Source organism: Ornithodoros turicata, chromosome 3, assembly GCF_037126465.1.
Source record: "Ornithodoros turicata isolate Travis chromosome 3, ASM3712646v1, whole genome shotgun sequence".
NCBI lineage: Eukaryota > Metazoa > Arthropoda > Arachnida > Ixodida > Argasidae > Ornithodoros > Ornithodoros turicata.
The window spans coordinates 66,285,791-66,302,001 of NC_088203.1; the positions used below are offsets into that span (position 1 = coordinate 66,285,791).

Here is a 16,211-nt window from a genome sequence, read left to right on the forward strand (position 1 = left end):
GTGCGACCAGGACAAGATGGCAGTTTTGCCAAAGGCACCCGCTTGTGGGTAGTTACAGCAATGGCGGGTTTGTGTCACCCCTGTGGTGCCGGCCTTCGCATTGCATTCTGGGATGCTCCTGTCTACCATGTGACCGCTTACGTGACCCCAAGAGCATGCGCAGGCCAGCTGTCTAAGCAGACGACGGGAGTCGTGATTCTCTTGTAGTTTCATTGTGATGAACACCGCGCATCCAGTTTTATTTGTGTGTGTTCGGAGGTTTACTCTTGATTTATCGTTCTACTACGAGACCGGTCACGGTCTGTAGGACAAGCACGCAGGAGTAGAAACATCATCCGTGGCAGCGACGTTTGTGTAACGACGTCGCTACGTTTTGTGTCGTTGTTGCTGAAGTGGTAACGCATGCCAGTAATCAAACTTGCAATACAATGGAGGAAATCAAATGGATCTGCAGCTGTAGCACAGCGCCAGCTTGCAAACGAACGATTCAAGAAGACTATCGCAGACAGGGGCATGAAACAACCGATCAAGTACGTACTTACGAATAAAACGTGCTTCCCGTGACAGAGCTGCTTTCTGTTGAACGACAGCCGCAACCGCGGTAAGAACACGTCCACAAAACGTTGTTTCCGCAATGGTACTCACATTTTAAGAGTAAATGACTTTGGAAAAGCGTAAAAGCACGAAAAGCAGCGCGAGCAACAAAGACGTTGCTAAACCGAAACTTTAGAGAGGATCACGTGGTGGACAGGAAGTAATGGCGGTTTTGACAGAAGCGACCGCCAGAGGGGTCCCACGGAAATCTGTTCGAAACGGTCGCTCCTGTGTTTCCTTCCTCCATGCCTCTACCGTACACACGCTTCTGCGCGTTCAGAAGTCCGCTGTGTTTCAATAGTCGGCGCTGGATAAGCTGTCTGACTGGACAGCTAAGTAGACGACTTCGGACTGGAGATTTGGGACAGGCTTGCTGGCGGCTGCACGCGCGCCATCTGTCGGTAGCTGTAATAAACTGTAGACACGCTTCGCCGTTCCGCTCTTCCTCCATGCTTGTTCTAGCACTTGTTCTAGCTGTTTAGCCTTGCCATGGATGCATCAAACATAAGATTGGAGGAAATATCCTTGCTATTGTCGACCATCATTCTGCTCACGGTTGCAAGAAACCGCATGCTCTTGCAGTGGACATGCTCTTGCAGTGTCTTGTACTCGTCGCAGCAGTATCAGAGCCCGAAGAAATGTAAGTAAAGAAACTTGTTTGCTGTACACGGGTTAAAGTTGACGTTAAAACGAAGTATCACGGTTTGCTATCAGAAGTGAATTGCTGTGATAACTCCTCTACATGCTGCAAAACCTGAGCAGCATTTGCTTACACAATGAAACTCGCGAAGCTACTTTCCTCCTCTTTCAGGTTTTACTGTTTCTAGTAATGTAGCGGCTAGCCGACGCTCTTGCACTTCAGCATTTACTAATGGCTTATGTAATGGCAGTGTGCATGTATCATACAATGTATTTTTCCTGAATTACCATGCTAAGGAACAAGAGTGGTTTTCAACATGGTGCCTTTTTTTCGATCTCTAAAGGTGGAACCTGTTTACTGCAACCCACAGATGCGTAGCATCATGCCGGAATATTTGACTGATGAACGGCTGGACTTCAGGCAGCATTTTAGGATAAGCCGGCAAAGTTTCAGGATACTTCTTGGGATTCTCTGGAGTGACATGCCACCAAGGACACACGGCTGGACGAGGGAAGTCGAGTTACTGACATTCCTGTTTTGGCTCGGCTGTGGCTCCGCATTTCGGATTGTTGGGTGCGTCTTCAATATACCAAGAACCACAACATTTCGCATGGTTCACCGTGTTCTGAAGGCAATTGTGGCGAAGCTACATCTTATGGTCTTCCCAACACAACTGGAGAAGTTAGATGCCGTGCAGCAAGGCTTTGCACGGTTGTCCCGCAATAAGAACTTCCTTGGGTTTGTGGGAGCCATTGACGGGTGTCATGTGAGGGTACTGGCTCCAGTAGCCCTTCATGACGACTACATAAACCGAAAGCGTTTCTACTCTGTGCAGCTGCAAGCAGTTTGTGACCATGAAGGTGTGTTTCTGGACATATTTGTTGGGTACCCTGGGAGTGTCCACGACTCTCGTGTGCTCAGAAATAGCCCTCTCTACCAGCAATCCCTCTATCCTCCGCCGGGCTTTGCTATTCTTGGAGATTCGGGCTACCCCTGCATATCTTCTCCAATCATGCTGATCACACTCTTCAAGGATCCACGGACACCTGTTGAGAGCAGGTTTAACACCTTACACTCTAAGGCCCGATCTGTAGTGGAGAGGGCATTTGGACTTATGAAGGGAAGGTGGCGATCAGTGTTCACAAAGGCACTTGAGGTGTCGGTGAAGAAGGCACCCCTAGTAATTGCTGCCTGTGCCGCTATGCACAATGTGTGCATTCGAGCTGAGGACTTTTGTGTCGAAGAGCTATGGGAGGGGTCAGAAGAGCCAGAAGGCATGCTAGCTGGCAACATAGAGGGTGAAGGCGACGCTACGAGATTTCGAAGTGAGCTTGCTGCACGATTGTCATGTCCCACAAGCTCATCATCCGTGGATCATGACTACCATCACGTTTTAACTCATAGCTTTTAGCTAAATAGCTATGTAAATTGTTACATATGTCACTTTCTTCGAAGTCACATTCAACATTGCCTTTGTTTCCACATTTCTTTAATGCTGCATAAGCTTGTCTGACAATAAATTAAACTTTCCCATAATTTCTGTCTGCTTCTGCATTTCCTCCAGGAGGCCTGCCTCCATATCAAAGACACAGCGCCTGCGTTTCACTGGCCTCCTTTCTTCACTTGCCTCTGGGCTCGTGTTGTTAGATGAATCCGACTCAGTTGCTGCAGCCTGTGGCACTGGACTCGCCACACCAGCTGAGGAGACTAGGCATGGTGGAGTGATAATGGCCCGACCACTCATGATGCTGTCTAATAATGAGTAATAGGGCCATGACAACTCCCCATCCTCACTCCCGGCGCCAGTGGGTGGGTCCTTCAGCTTCTGAAAAGGCAGGGCGACGCAGCACGAAGTCACACTTACAGTTCATCAAAATACATTTGTCAGTTAACTGTAGATGCAGTCATGAAATATCAATGCGGAAAATATACCTTGTATGTCTGCTGCAGGTTCAGCCACTTCTTTCTGCATTGTTCTGGTGTGGCGCCCACCATATTTAGCTCTCTGATGATACGTCTATGGGGACACAAAGAAATATGTTCAGCCCTGAGGGTGTACAGTTTTTCAGAGGAAACTTGAACACTCACTCCCAGCCTTGTCGTCCAGAATTCCTCTTGCCATTGAATAGGTGCTTTAGCTCGTGTCGTTTCATAATGAATTTTTTTGTACGCTCTTCTGTAACTGAAAAAGAACAAAAGCTTGAAGTAATCAGGGATATGCTAGACTTCTAACAAACATCACCGTGCAGTTTAAAGTAAACCCTGAGACCTGTCGCTTTGTCGCGCATTTACTTTCTAACGCACTTAAAAGGTGTCATTTGGTCATGACTCATATCACACGCGCTTCGGGAATAGTGCCTTCCTATTTAATACTCTAGTGGTTATAACTGCTGATTATGTGGCATCTATTTCTGGCGAAAATGTCCTGACAAGCATATATATGACTGCCAAAGGACACCCACCGAATCGAATCTAATAAATAAACGCCGAGAACATGGAACCTTAAATATTCATAATATACCACGCATAACAAAAACCACGTGGACCCGAAGTTACTAAGCCGCTGAACGATGGTGACGGACCCACTATTTATTTTATGGTGCAATCACGATTAAGAAAATTTATTCGCGTTACTTACATTTGAATGATGCGGTCGTAGTAGATTCCAGCGATTCTGGCTCCTCGATCCCTCCAAAGCGCGTCACGGTTGCCATGGCGTCCGCCGTCCTGCCAGCGCAGCCCTCAGAGACTTACCAACTAGTCTGCATCGAAGCGGACTAGGCGAGAAGCGCCTTAGTAGCTGTCTTGGCAGGAATTGGAACCAGACTTAAGATGGCGGCACTTCCGGTTAGACCGCCAAGAAGCCGTCTATCCGGAGTATTGAAACACAGTCCAAACCATCGTTCAATCGTGTTGTGCCGATCACTAGCGCCCCTGGCGGATCGTGCGGACAGGCTCCTCATAGGGTTTTCTGATTGTGACGTGGTCGTTATAATCTAGTAGGTCGTGGTCTGGCCATTAATGGGACCTGCCTATACCTGAGGCTCCACCCACTTTTTGAGGTATCTAGCCAATCACAGGTCGATATACAGTTGTCTATTGTTACATCCATCCAGTACTTATACCTCACCCTTATTTACTGGGCGCTACCATTTTGGAGAAAATTGATGGATTTGGATTGAAACGGATATCACTGGTGACAGACCGAAACGACGGATTTTGCGCCCACTTTTATCAACGCCATCTGCACGGAGAGAGGCATGTTGGGAAGGCTCAGAATTGCAGAAATGGTTGCTGGCAGAAGTCATTGGCCAGGGTGGCGGTACAACCGCTTCTTCGTAGCAGACGACAGCCGGTATGAAGTTTTATATCACGTAATGTAAGTACATTGAATCGAAAAGGAGCAAAGATGTATGTATAAATAAAATGCAATTATATACTGCAAAATCCTACGTATAAGGGTCGTCCTTCTTGCTATTTTCCTGGTATCACAATGTTAACTATGCCTAACGTTAGCGACGAAACATACCATTTTCACGTAAATAATGATGGCGGAGCGAAAGTTGAAGCTGATTTTGCACACGCGTACATGAGGATATATACTCACAGTATGAAGTTAAAGTAGTATGTGAAAATTTTTTGTCACGAAATCTCCGCTTCGCCGTTCCAAACACCATCCTCCATCTTGGAGAAAATTTGGTGGTGGTGGTGAAAGGGCTTGCCGTTGTCGGCCTCACGTATGTGGGCAACTTCACGACTCACGCCCTGGGGAAATGTGCGTCCTGGGCCGACTTCTAGGGGAACTGTGCCGAGAAAATTTGGTGTCATGGCAGCCCCCACGGAAAACGGTAACCAATGAAATGCGCCTAAGTTTGATTGACAGGTTGCGCCTCTTTTTTAGGCTCCTTCTAATGGCCAGACTCCCTTTGGCATACACGGCACTGGCTCACTCCTCCTCACCCAGTACAGCTCACATCCAGACAATAGTTCCTAGGCCGCGAAGTGTTTAGGGGTTTTGGACGGGGTGCGTCCTCCTCCTCTCCACCACATTTCCAAACGTTTCCTTGTTTGATCTACATATTTCTGTTCTCCGAAGCCCAGCGCCTCCGCCAGCAAGTTTGTTTCTGCTCTCGGGGACGCGTATTTCGAAACCCTGACCGATACAGAAGAGCGGTGGCAGAAAACCCCGAAAACGCGATGCGTTTGCTGTACTGACGCCGACGCCGACGGCGGCTATTTGTAAATTTGTACGCATCGCCCAAATTTCCCAGTATTTCAACAACGTGAAAAAAACCCTCCGTGCAACTTTCGTGTGGAAGAACAGGCCTATTAATAATCAGCACAACAAAAAATGATGGAATTGAAATAATGGCTTCATTTTTCCCGCGGAGGCAACTAGAACGCAAGGCGTCCCACACAGCAGCCAATGAGAAGTAGGAGCTACATTTTTGCGCGGAAGCACCTGGAAGAGTGAGTGACGCGGCAATGATACCCCTCAGTATCTAACTTGGCCTTCGGGAGAGGAAAATGAATTGCGCTGCGCATGCGCCAGCACTGACGTCACGTGTCGTTCTTTGCTGCCGCCGCCTTGCCAGCCTTGCCGTCTGCTCGCTTCGCCTGCGCCAGACAGCGGTTTGCTCGAGGGCTGTTGAGGATGTGATCCGTGGTAATGGTGAAGCAAATTTGCTGAATGTTCCGTTCAAGTTCCTCACTATAGACGCCCGTCGATGTTCACCAGGTGAGGGAACGTTTCAGTGACGCCTGCGAGTTGCATGGTCGGTTGAAAAGATGAGGGCGTCTGTACAAAATTGTTCCGTGGGCCGCTTTGTTACTGCAGATATGCAACAAGTGCGAGTTCACTTTTTCTAGGCGGCACTCTCTCAGCCTAGGCAACAGCAGCACCAAATGAATGTACCCAACTTCCGATTGAATTAAGAAGCACGAGTGCAATTCTGCAGCTGGTAGGTACGTCTCATGCCCTGTTACACTATAATACACACATGCCATTCGCGCTCAATGCACTATTTCGGAGGTGTTGCAGCGTTGCACAAAACGGCAGTCTGGTGCGTAATGTACACCCATACTGTTGAGTTCGACTAATTTTGAAAGAAGGAAATCACAGTGTTTCAGACACAGAACGTCAGTTCCCATCATCTTCGACTCATTCAGGTGGCGTGTTCGGACTATCCAATTGTATCACCTGTTCTATGTCAACACAGAAGTCTGTAAATATGTAACAAATATCGTAGTTCTGACAGTTATCGGTATACTCTTTAGTTGTGCCTAATTATTCCTATTATTTTGTACTTGCGTTTTTACTCAGAATTCCCATGCTGTATTCTTAACTGGGAACAACAAAATAAAACAGGCGAGAATTGTGTTAATACTGAGATTTTATTATTACTGATTTCAGATCTTCATGCATGGAGAGAAGAAATGCAGAAGGCAGCCAAGAGCCATTTTACAAAAGGCACAGGAGCAAAAATATTGAAAAGTGGGTGTTTAAAGTGTTATTATATTTGTAACTGATCGGGCGCTCTTACAGGGAAGAGCATCAAAGGAGAAAGGTTCATCAGATCACAAGGTTCCGTCACGCGTGAGGACACCTGCTTTGATGATTCGTCTGCAATGTTCCAGACTGACAATGTTGTAGGACATAACGGGACGTGTGCTCCGGGGCCTCCCACAATCTCTGTCATGATCAGAGCCAACAATTAAGGCATAACATTTTAAAATTTCCTAAGATTCTTTAAGGAGTGGCATGCAGTTCAGGATTTGTATCACTACAACTCCACCACGTGTACAGCCTGAGACAAAAGTTCACGGCGCTGGTGCTTTTCTTCATAGGAGCAGTCCCTGCAAACTACCAGCAGAAGATCGAATAAGAAACTTGTGACTATCTATCTCTCAGTATATGTGTCCGCTCTTGTTTGATGCTAGGATGCAGAGGCGGAGAGTTTTCATTTTCATGCGGGTGGGCAATGGCGCACCGCGAAGTAAGTACTCTGGCGGGGGGTATATGTTTATTAAGAAAGAAAAGGTAAGCCAGATGGATGCCGGAAAGACAAAGAAAAGAAGAAAGCAAAAGAAAACAAATAGAAGGAAAGAAAAGGAAAAGAAAAATGAAAAACACAAAACTAAAGCTGAAGAATCACACATTCTAGTGGGATCCTATGATGTATGCAGACCTGGTATAGAAATAAGGGGAAGGAAGAACAGAAAAAACAGAGAACGTAAACAGTGAACATGTGCACAACTGAAGGCATTACGCCTTTGAAAGCTGAGTGCAAAAGGAACAAAATGCATTGAATCCTCGGTTTTTTACCCGAAATGCGCGCAATATAATGAATATGGTCAATGAAATGGAGCAGCGGGAGTTGAACCCGCTCCCAACGGATATGCGTTCCGAAGATCCTACCGTTACACCTCACTGGTAGCTGCTGGTACCTTTTCCCTTTACTTCCCTTTACCTTTACTTCTTCGTTTCATTGATCTGATTGCTTTGGCGAAATTCAGGCTATGTATTTTGTCATCCTCTGTGTTTCTTCGCCTCACCTTCTACTGTGATAATGAGTATGGTGGGCGGATACATATTTTACAAATTGCAAGACGTATTTTTGGGGTTGGTGCCTCTTCACTCTTTTGACCCCGGCGCACCGAGCCCCAAAGGTTGGTGTCAGTCTCTTAGCGGGACTTCCTGGGGTAGGCGGCACCCCCCCCCCCCCTAGTTCATGTTCCGGTGGGGGGGGGGCAAGGGCCCCCGCGCGGGCAGGGCATGAAAAAATGTCTAGTTCAGCTTTGAAGGCAGTAGTCAACATAAATAAGTTTTACCTCTGTGCAATGATTGCCCGTTCAAGGCAATAACAAACTCATAGGTTCACGACATGATCTAAACTTCCTCGGCCTGTTACAGCTCGTTTCTGTGCACATCATCATCTTCAAGGTCCGTATCCTGAGCCATGCAGACAGAGGAGTGGTTACATGAACTATCACCCATCGAGCATTTGTGAGGAGATTGTTGAAATAATCCGTCAGACAGGTGTGTTTCAGATGATGATTTTTTTTTACCTTTGAGATTTTTATTGTTATTTCATGACAGTTTACACTGATTACTAGGGCAAGCCCTATTGAACAGTCAAAGACACAGTCAATGCAAATGTCTACACAGTTTGAGGGGAACAGAAATACCAAGAACACATGTCAAGTATAAGAAACAAATAGCAAAGATATTGCAAAGCAGAGACATGCAAACAATAAAAAAGTAACTGCATGTCACCCTACGTATAAGTCCCGTTTGTTCGCGTTTTTGAAGGATGCAAGATTATTGTTGGAACAAATGCGTAGAGCTGTGTTTCTCAAGCTGTGGGTCATGACCACCCAAATGAGCCTTGACTGGTTATCAGCCTCCTTCTCGGGGTCATGGAGGGTCCGAATAGACATGCGATATGCCTTGCTTGCATAGCTTGATATGGCTTGAGTTACACAGACCAACGTATTGGTTTTGGTTGTACCAAGAAAGCAAATACATCCTAAAAATTAAATCAATCCTTGTTAAAAAACATTAATAAGCATTTTGGAAGCTCTCTCTGTGGTTGATGTCTCTTAAATACATATCTGCGTCTTTAAAAAAAAAAGTCAATTTTTCGGAAAGGGGGGGGGGTCATGGTGGAGCTCAAAGGGGTCACATACTGGAAATGTTTGAGAAACACTGCATTAGAGGGATAGTGTTCCAAATTTAACTACCCAAAGGATGAAAGGAAGAATGGACCGAAATTAGTGTGGTAAGTAGGAAACCAGAATTAATTGTGCTCATGCCCGAGAGAAGGGTGTGGTATAGTCACGGTTGCTAACTGAAGTTGACTAGAAGGTGTGTAAAATATCTGGTACATAACCTGAGCTACTTTATACTTCACAAGTTGGTATACATTGAGGATGCGGAAAAGGGGAAAGCAAATGAGACAGACTCATCAGGATCTAAAAAAAGAATAATCTGCAGTGCCCGCTTCTGGGTCGGGATAACGGGTTTAAGGTATATGTGAGGCCATATGCGAGTGGATAAGGGCGTAGCGCACACAGCGATTTATCCACACCCCCTAAATTTTCCACCAGTGCACGCCCTACAGGGTGTGCCCTTGCCATTTCAGCGTTAGACACATGTCGGTTAAGCTGTAATGACGTAACTACAATAATGACCCCCCCCCCCATTTTTTCCAACATCCGTCCATGCTCATGATTCTGGATAAACGACAGCACACAGAATGTTAACAGCATCTGAGCTTAGCAAGCGTGAAGGCACCAAGCGTAGTTCTCCTTTTAACAAAGTGAATATGATGTTTCGACCCGATATTTTCATGGAGCACAATGCCCAGAAACCATACGGATCATACCCGAGTGAGCTCATGTGGTCCCAGCCTAAGAACATTGTTAGCGAGGTTAAGGGTTTTGGGGATATCATGAAAACGGGGTTATTGTTAAGACCGATTCATGGATACAAGCCTGGTAATACCCTCCTATCAGTTGGAGATGGCACAAGACATGAGCCATGTTAATAAACTGTTTCTGATGTTTTGCAATTTGGAAAATGGTATGCTCACTGAAAGATTCATTGTTTCATGCCCAACCAGAGGTATAAAGCTCAATGCATGTTCAAAGCATTAATGGACTGTCATGTGTTGTCACACGACAATGCTGCATTAATGAGTAAGTTATGTAGGTGTGAAGGTCTTTAAACATAAATTCAACCGAAATACTCTGACTGGGTGTGCTTCCTGCTGCTTGGTAGGCTCTTAGTTGCAAAGCTGCTTCTCAAAACTGTCTTGCTGCTATTTCTTTCTTCACACTGTCTGTGCATCAATATTTGTACAGCTTGGGACAAAAGCCTACGAAACACCAGGCTGTCACATTTCTTCATTGGAGCGACACCCTAGCAGCAAACAGAAGCAGGCACACACACTGAAAGGTGCACGGAACAGCCAGTCACCCGTTCCTTGTTCAATATCCTCCTGTTAGCCAACAGAGGGCTGCTCCGATGAAGTGCAAGCCAATAGGCTCATAGATATGGTGTTCAGCTGTAATTTATGTTGTATTTTGGAACGATGTGTTGTTAACGATCAACAAGACCAGCAAAAATATCCAAAACTGGACCTGAACTGCATTTTTGGCTTACGGAGGTTACTGAAGAGTTATGTTTCCTTGAGGTGTTGAGAAATTGGAGCTGTAAGGACAAGGGACGAGTCCTGTGTATGTGTGTTCTTTATGTCCCTTGTCCTTACAGCTCCAATTTCTTCATATTAGCCATGTACCAACAGGCTCACTTTGCCATTCTAATCAGTTTACGCTTGATTCTGTGTGTCTATGTCTCTCCAGTACTGAGTGATCTGCAATGTACTAGACTAATGCCCCTGTGATGGCACCCCTGACTGATGGTATAGTTTTCTTAAACTGCAACAGAGGCTTTTTACCAAAATGTACTGAGTGCCAGTACGCAACTGTCTCATAGAGTGGCCCACCTGTGGTGCCATGTATAGGATCTATGCACACTTTTCTTGGTGCCCAAATGCCTTAACAGCTGTTTTTGCCTGTCACAAGAACTAGCAAGAAATCCTCAACAAGTCCTCCTCTTGCAACAAGTCAGTATTTCCTCATTGAAAGAGAGCAGCAGCACCCTTCTTGCCTTTGTGTGTGAGGAAAAACACTGAACTGCTTGTTTGAGCTCTGACCAACACGGCAACACTTCTTTAATTGTCGTCATCTTTCCTCTCACTGTAATATATATTATAGTACTTCATGGCGGTATGCAAGCACTGCCTTGTAGTGAGGTGAATTGAATCCTTTGCAATGTGCCATCCAGCACACCTCGAATACTGAGCTGCATAGAAGGCCGAGTGCTACACAGTCACGTAGTTTCCCTAATATAAACAAATAATTCCAAAAAAGAGTACAACAAGAAAAAAAAAAGCATTCCAGTTAGTGCTTTACACGGTACTGCACGGGCTGTCTGTATTGCATCTTCCTCTGTTTTTGAAAGTGGAGTGTGGCACAGCCCAAAGTCACGTGCATAATAGCAAGCTTGGAAGACAAATGAGACCTTGCCAGTTTGGAATGTTGCAGACACATCAGCAAGGTAGGTGTCCCCACGCATGACGGAACCTCGTGATTCTATGGAACATTTCCTTTGATGTGTCTACTCTGTAAAAGCACCTGAACAGTCACAAATACAATAACACCTTAAACCTCCACCTTTCAATCTTTTTGCCCCTGTGCCTTTAGTAAAATGACTCATGGCTGCCTTCTGCATTTCTTCTCTCCATGCCTGAGAATATGAAATCAACAAAAATAAGCGATGTCCCCAGTTTTAACACAACTGGCATGTTTTGTAATTTCGTTGGCCCAGTTAAAAATGCAGCATGAGAGTTCTGAGTAAAAACACCAGAACAAAATAATAAGAATAATTAAGCACAACTAAAGATGGTCGGAACCACGAATTCTGACACATTTACCGGCTCCGGTGTTGAGATGGAACTGGTGATACAATTAGATAGTCCGAACACGCCACACGATGGGTGTACATTACACACCAGACTGCCGGTTTATGCCACTGCATCAATTTTTGGAACACCTGCAAAGTCATTGAACGCGAATGGCATGTGTGTATTAGTGTAACAGAGCATGATACCTATACTTACCTGCTTCTGAATTGTACATTCGGCTGGTGCCTGGGCTGATAAAAAGTGGACTTTCATTTGTTGCAATCTGCAGTAACAGAGCAGCCCATGGAGCAATTTTGTTCAAGCGCCCTCACCTTTGAACCGAACATGCTACTCGAAGCATGCTGCTCGTAGCATGCGAACATGCTACTCGCAGGTGTTACTGAAACGTTCCCTCACCTGGTGAACATCGACGGACATCCATTTCGCTTAGACGAAATAATGCAGCAAAGCTTCTTCTCTGGCTTCACGGCCCTACACCTACCACACAAATCCATCCTCAAGCAAACCGCTGTCTCCTAGCGCATGCGCATGAGAAGCGAGCAGACGACAATGCGGCGGCAAAAAGCGACACATGACGTCCTTGCTGGCGCATGCGCAGTGCAATTCATTTTCCTCTCCCGAAGGCCAAGTGCTATCTGCTAGCGCATGTGTACGCGAAACGAGCAGACTGCAAGGCGGCGGCAAAGAAAGACACGTGACATCACTTCTAGCGCATGCGCAGCGCAACTCATTTTCCTCTCCCGAAGGCCAAGTGTCGTACATACGCTTGTGCGCGTTCAGAATTCAAATTTCCATCGTCCAATCGTGGCGTGCCGATCAGTAGCGCCCCTGGCGGATCGTGCGGACAGGCTCCTCATAGGGTTTGCTGATTGTGACATGGTCGTTATAATCTAGTAGGTCGTGTCTGCGAGACATGCGCAAGCGGGATGCTCCGCCCCCAGCGCCGAGGGGGAAAAAATATGAAGAAAACAATTTCGCGGCGGTGCTGCCATCCCTCGATGGTAGCGCGCAAACAAGGAGCGGAGAAGACCCCCTTAAAGGAGCATGGAAATGATCGGAATAAGATATGACGGGAGAAGTAGAAATTACGATTCTGAGCCCTGTGATACATATTCGCACAAAAAGTTTGAGCGTAGCGCGCAATCCTGATCCTGGCGCGCGAGGGAGCTTTGAATCTACATGCGTCTAGCCTCAGATTTATTCCGCTCTCCAATTGGATGCCAATGCGCAGGCGCACTATGCGCCATCGAGCAGACGATTCTCTCCTCTCCCGGTCTACACAATGGTCCACACCTCTTTTCCTCCCTTCTACGTTGAAGAGGCCCATGCCTCCACGCGTGTTTCTGGTGTATTTTACCTGACCGTGCCCTAAAGACAGTTCCTGATGCGAGTTACTCATAACTCTATCGACTGATAACCGGTGAAAGGATATAGCCGAAGTGTATCGGGGTTAACCATGTGATAGAGTGTGATCTGTTGATTTTGTTTGCTGATAAGAAGTCATGAGGGATGATAATGAGCGATAAAGGAAATCTTTTTACCCTGTAACGGCTGACAAGATCATTGATGCAAAAGATGTGCCGGTCGTGACTGTCAACCTGTGTGCGCAAAGTGAGGGAGGACAATATATCTGCTCTACGTACCGCACAAGCATTCTTACTTTTCGGCACACAGCCTAAATGTGAATGCCGAAGAGATAGTATAAGTATGATAGCGAGACGCTCTTCCTTTCGTTATCAGGTTGGAAAGGAAAATAATTATAAGCCGCCAAATGCAAAAATTAGAGTATATAATTACAGTATAGTACTATAGTTGTGAATGCGTGGATGGGCAGGTAATTGGTCTATGCATGCTCAGGGAAGCTGCGCTCACAGCCGTGAAAGAAACGGAATAAATATTAATACGAAGTAGAGCACTGCGCCTGCTAACCCGAAAACCCGAGGCCGGCCCAGTCTTCCTTTTTGCGGGGCTGGGCTCGGGTATGGCCATTATGGGCCCGGTTCGGGAACGGGCCAGAACCTTGTCGGCCCTAGGTCAGTGTGGAGTCTCCTATGTTACCCCTTTGTTAGGTACACCCAGTCAAATTTTACAGCCTGATACACTGGGTCGGGTATCCTATATTTCTTGGGTTGGGCCGGGTCAGGTATGCAGCCGTCAAGCCGGGCCCGGCCAAACATCCTCGTAGAGTAACTTCGTCCGCTGCAAATAAGCACTCCTAGGGGAAACCATGCAGGACAAGACAGAGCACTAACAGAGCCGTAACGCTTTTAGTTCATGCATGCTTATGATTTTACAGTGCACGTACCTTCTTCGTCCTTGAACTTTAGTTCTTCCAACGTGTGGCTGAAATCCATGGTAGGTTACATGGTGGGTCAAAAGGTCCTCACGAAACGAGAAATTGACGCCGGAGCATTGGGGGGGGGGGGGGGTCAAACCAATATTTTTGCGAAACGTCTGAACGACGCCGTGCACGTTCTTCAAATGCTTCACTAAATTGAACTTTGCACTGAACGCTTTGGAGCAGAAGGCACCAGTGCGGTCATCGGTACTCTGCCTCCGAACGCTGTCATCGTGCAGCGATGCCATTCCAATCACACACCCTTTGGGCACCGGCAGGGAAAATGCGGCAGAGACACGCGTGGACAACGCATGGACCACGGTGGACGATGGACGTCTTCGGCTCTCTAGGTCACGCTGGCGCAGAGGTGGGCATTTTGGTGAAACCTCACTCGCCCTCACCCTCACGGCCCTCACAAGCGCAAGCCCCCACTCACCCTCACCCTCAGGGCCCTCACGGGCACATGACCTCACTCGCCTTCACCCTCAGGCCCTCACAAGCGCAATCCCTCACTCGCCCTCACCCTCACGGCCCTCAAAAGCGCAATCCCTCACTCGCCCACACCCTCACGGCCCTCAGGGCAACATGCCCTCACTCACCCTCACGGACACACGCCCTCTCTCGCCCTCACCTCACGGCCCTCAAATGTGTGCCTTTACTGGCCCGCGGCTTATTCGCGGCTAACACTGCCAATGTGTCCCACTAAGAAAAATTTTCCCCACAAGGAAAAGTGTCCCACATGGTTACAGATATGGTTCTGGCACCGTGATAGGAGCCTTTCCGGTTGTTTTAAAGGGCTGTTGTGTCGCGTCCTTCGGGTATTCGGGGCTAACGCTATCTTGTCCCTGTGGGAAAGTGTCCCATACGGTTACAGATATCGCTCTTGCACCGCGATAGGAGCCTTTCCGGTCGTTTTAAAGGGCTGGTGTGCCACGTTCTTCGGGTGTTCGCGGTCAGCACTACCGAAGTCCCCGTGGGAAAGTGTCCCATATGGTTACAGATATCGCTCTTGCACCGCGATAGGAGCCTTTCCGGTCGCTTTAAAGAGCTGGTGTGCCGCGTTCTTCGGGTGTTCGCGGTCAACACTACCGAAGTCCCCGTGGGAAAGTGTCCCATATGGTTACAGATATCGCTCTTGCACCGCGATAGGAGCCTTTCCGGTCGCTTTAAAGGGCTGGTGTGCCGCGTTCTTCGAGTGTTCGCGGTCAACACTACCGAAGTCCCTGTGGGAAAGTGTCCAATACGGTTACAGATATCGCTCTTGCACCGCGATAGGAGCCTTTCCGGTCGTTTTAAAGGTCTGGTGTGCCACGTTCTTCGGGTGTTCGCGGTCAACACTACCGAAGTCCCCGTGGGAAAGTGTCCCATATGGTTACAGATATCGCTCTTGCACCGCGACAGGAGCCTTTCCGGTCGCTTTAAAGGGCTGGTGTGCCGCGTTCTTCGGGTGTTCGCGGTCAACACTACCGAAGTCCCCATGGGAAAGTGTCCCATATGGTTACAGATATCGCTCTTGCACCGCGATAGGAGCCTTTCCGGTCGCTTTAAAGGGCTGGTGTGCCGCGTTCTTCGAGTGTTCGCGGTCAACACGACCGAAGTCCCTGTGGGAAAGTGTCCAATACGGTTACAGATATCGCTCTTGCACCGCGATAGGAGCCTTTCCGGTCGTTTTAAAGGTCTAGTGTGCCACGTTCTTCGGGTGTTCGCGGTCAACACTACCGAAGTCCCCGTGGGAAAGTGTCCCATATGGTTACAGATATCGCTCTTGCACCGCGATAGGAGCCATTCCGGTCGCTTTAAAGGGCTGGTGTGCCGCGTTCTTCGGGTGTTCGCGGTCAACACTAACGAAGTCCCCGTGGGAAAGTGTCCCATATGGTTACAGATATCGCTCTTGCACCGCGATAGGAGCCTTTCCGGTCGCTTTAAAGGGCTGGTGTGCCGCGTTCTTCGAGTGTTCGCGGTCAACACTACCGAAGTCCCTGTGGGAAAGTGTCCAATACGGTTACAGATATCGCTCTTGCACCGCGATAGGAGCCTTTCCGGTCGTTTTAAAGGTCCGGTGTGCCACGTTCTTCGGGTGTTCGCGGTCAACACTACCGAAGTCCCTGTGGGAAAGTGTCCAATACGGTTACAGATATCGCTCTTGCAC

The 16,211-nt window shown here is 47.5% G+C and overlaps 2 long non-coding RNA genes across 2 annotated transcripts in view; both read right to left on the reverse strand.

Moving 5' to 3' along the window:
- Positions 1-11,949, reverse strand: part of LOC135388565 (uncharacterized) — a 285,782-nt gene extending 273,833 nt beyond the window's left edge. Inside the window, exons 1-2 of the long non-coding RNA XR_010421462.1 lie at positions 11,920-11,949; positions 11,734-11,852 (exon numbers count right to left, since the gene is read on the reverse strand). This is a non-coding gene — a long non-coding RNA (uncharacterized LOC135388565). The remainder of the gene's footprint in view (positions 1-11,733; positions 11,853-11,919) is intronic.
- LOC135387242 (uncharacterized) lies at positions 2,774-3,343 on the reverse strand. The gene is made up of 3 exons (XR_010420970.1): positions 3,323-3,343; positions 3,167-3,251; positions 2,774-3,059 (listed from the first exon to the last, which is right to left on the reverse strand). It is a non-coding gene; the product is annotated as an uncharacterized LOC135387242 (long non-coding RNA).
- Positions 11,950-16,211: the final 4,262 nt, after the last annotated feature.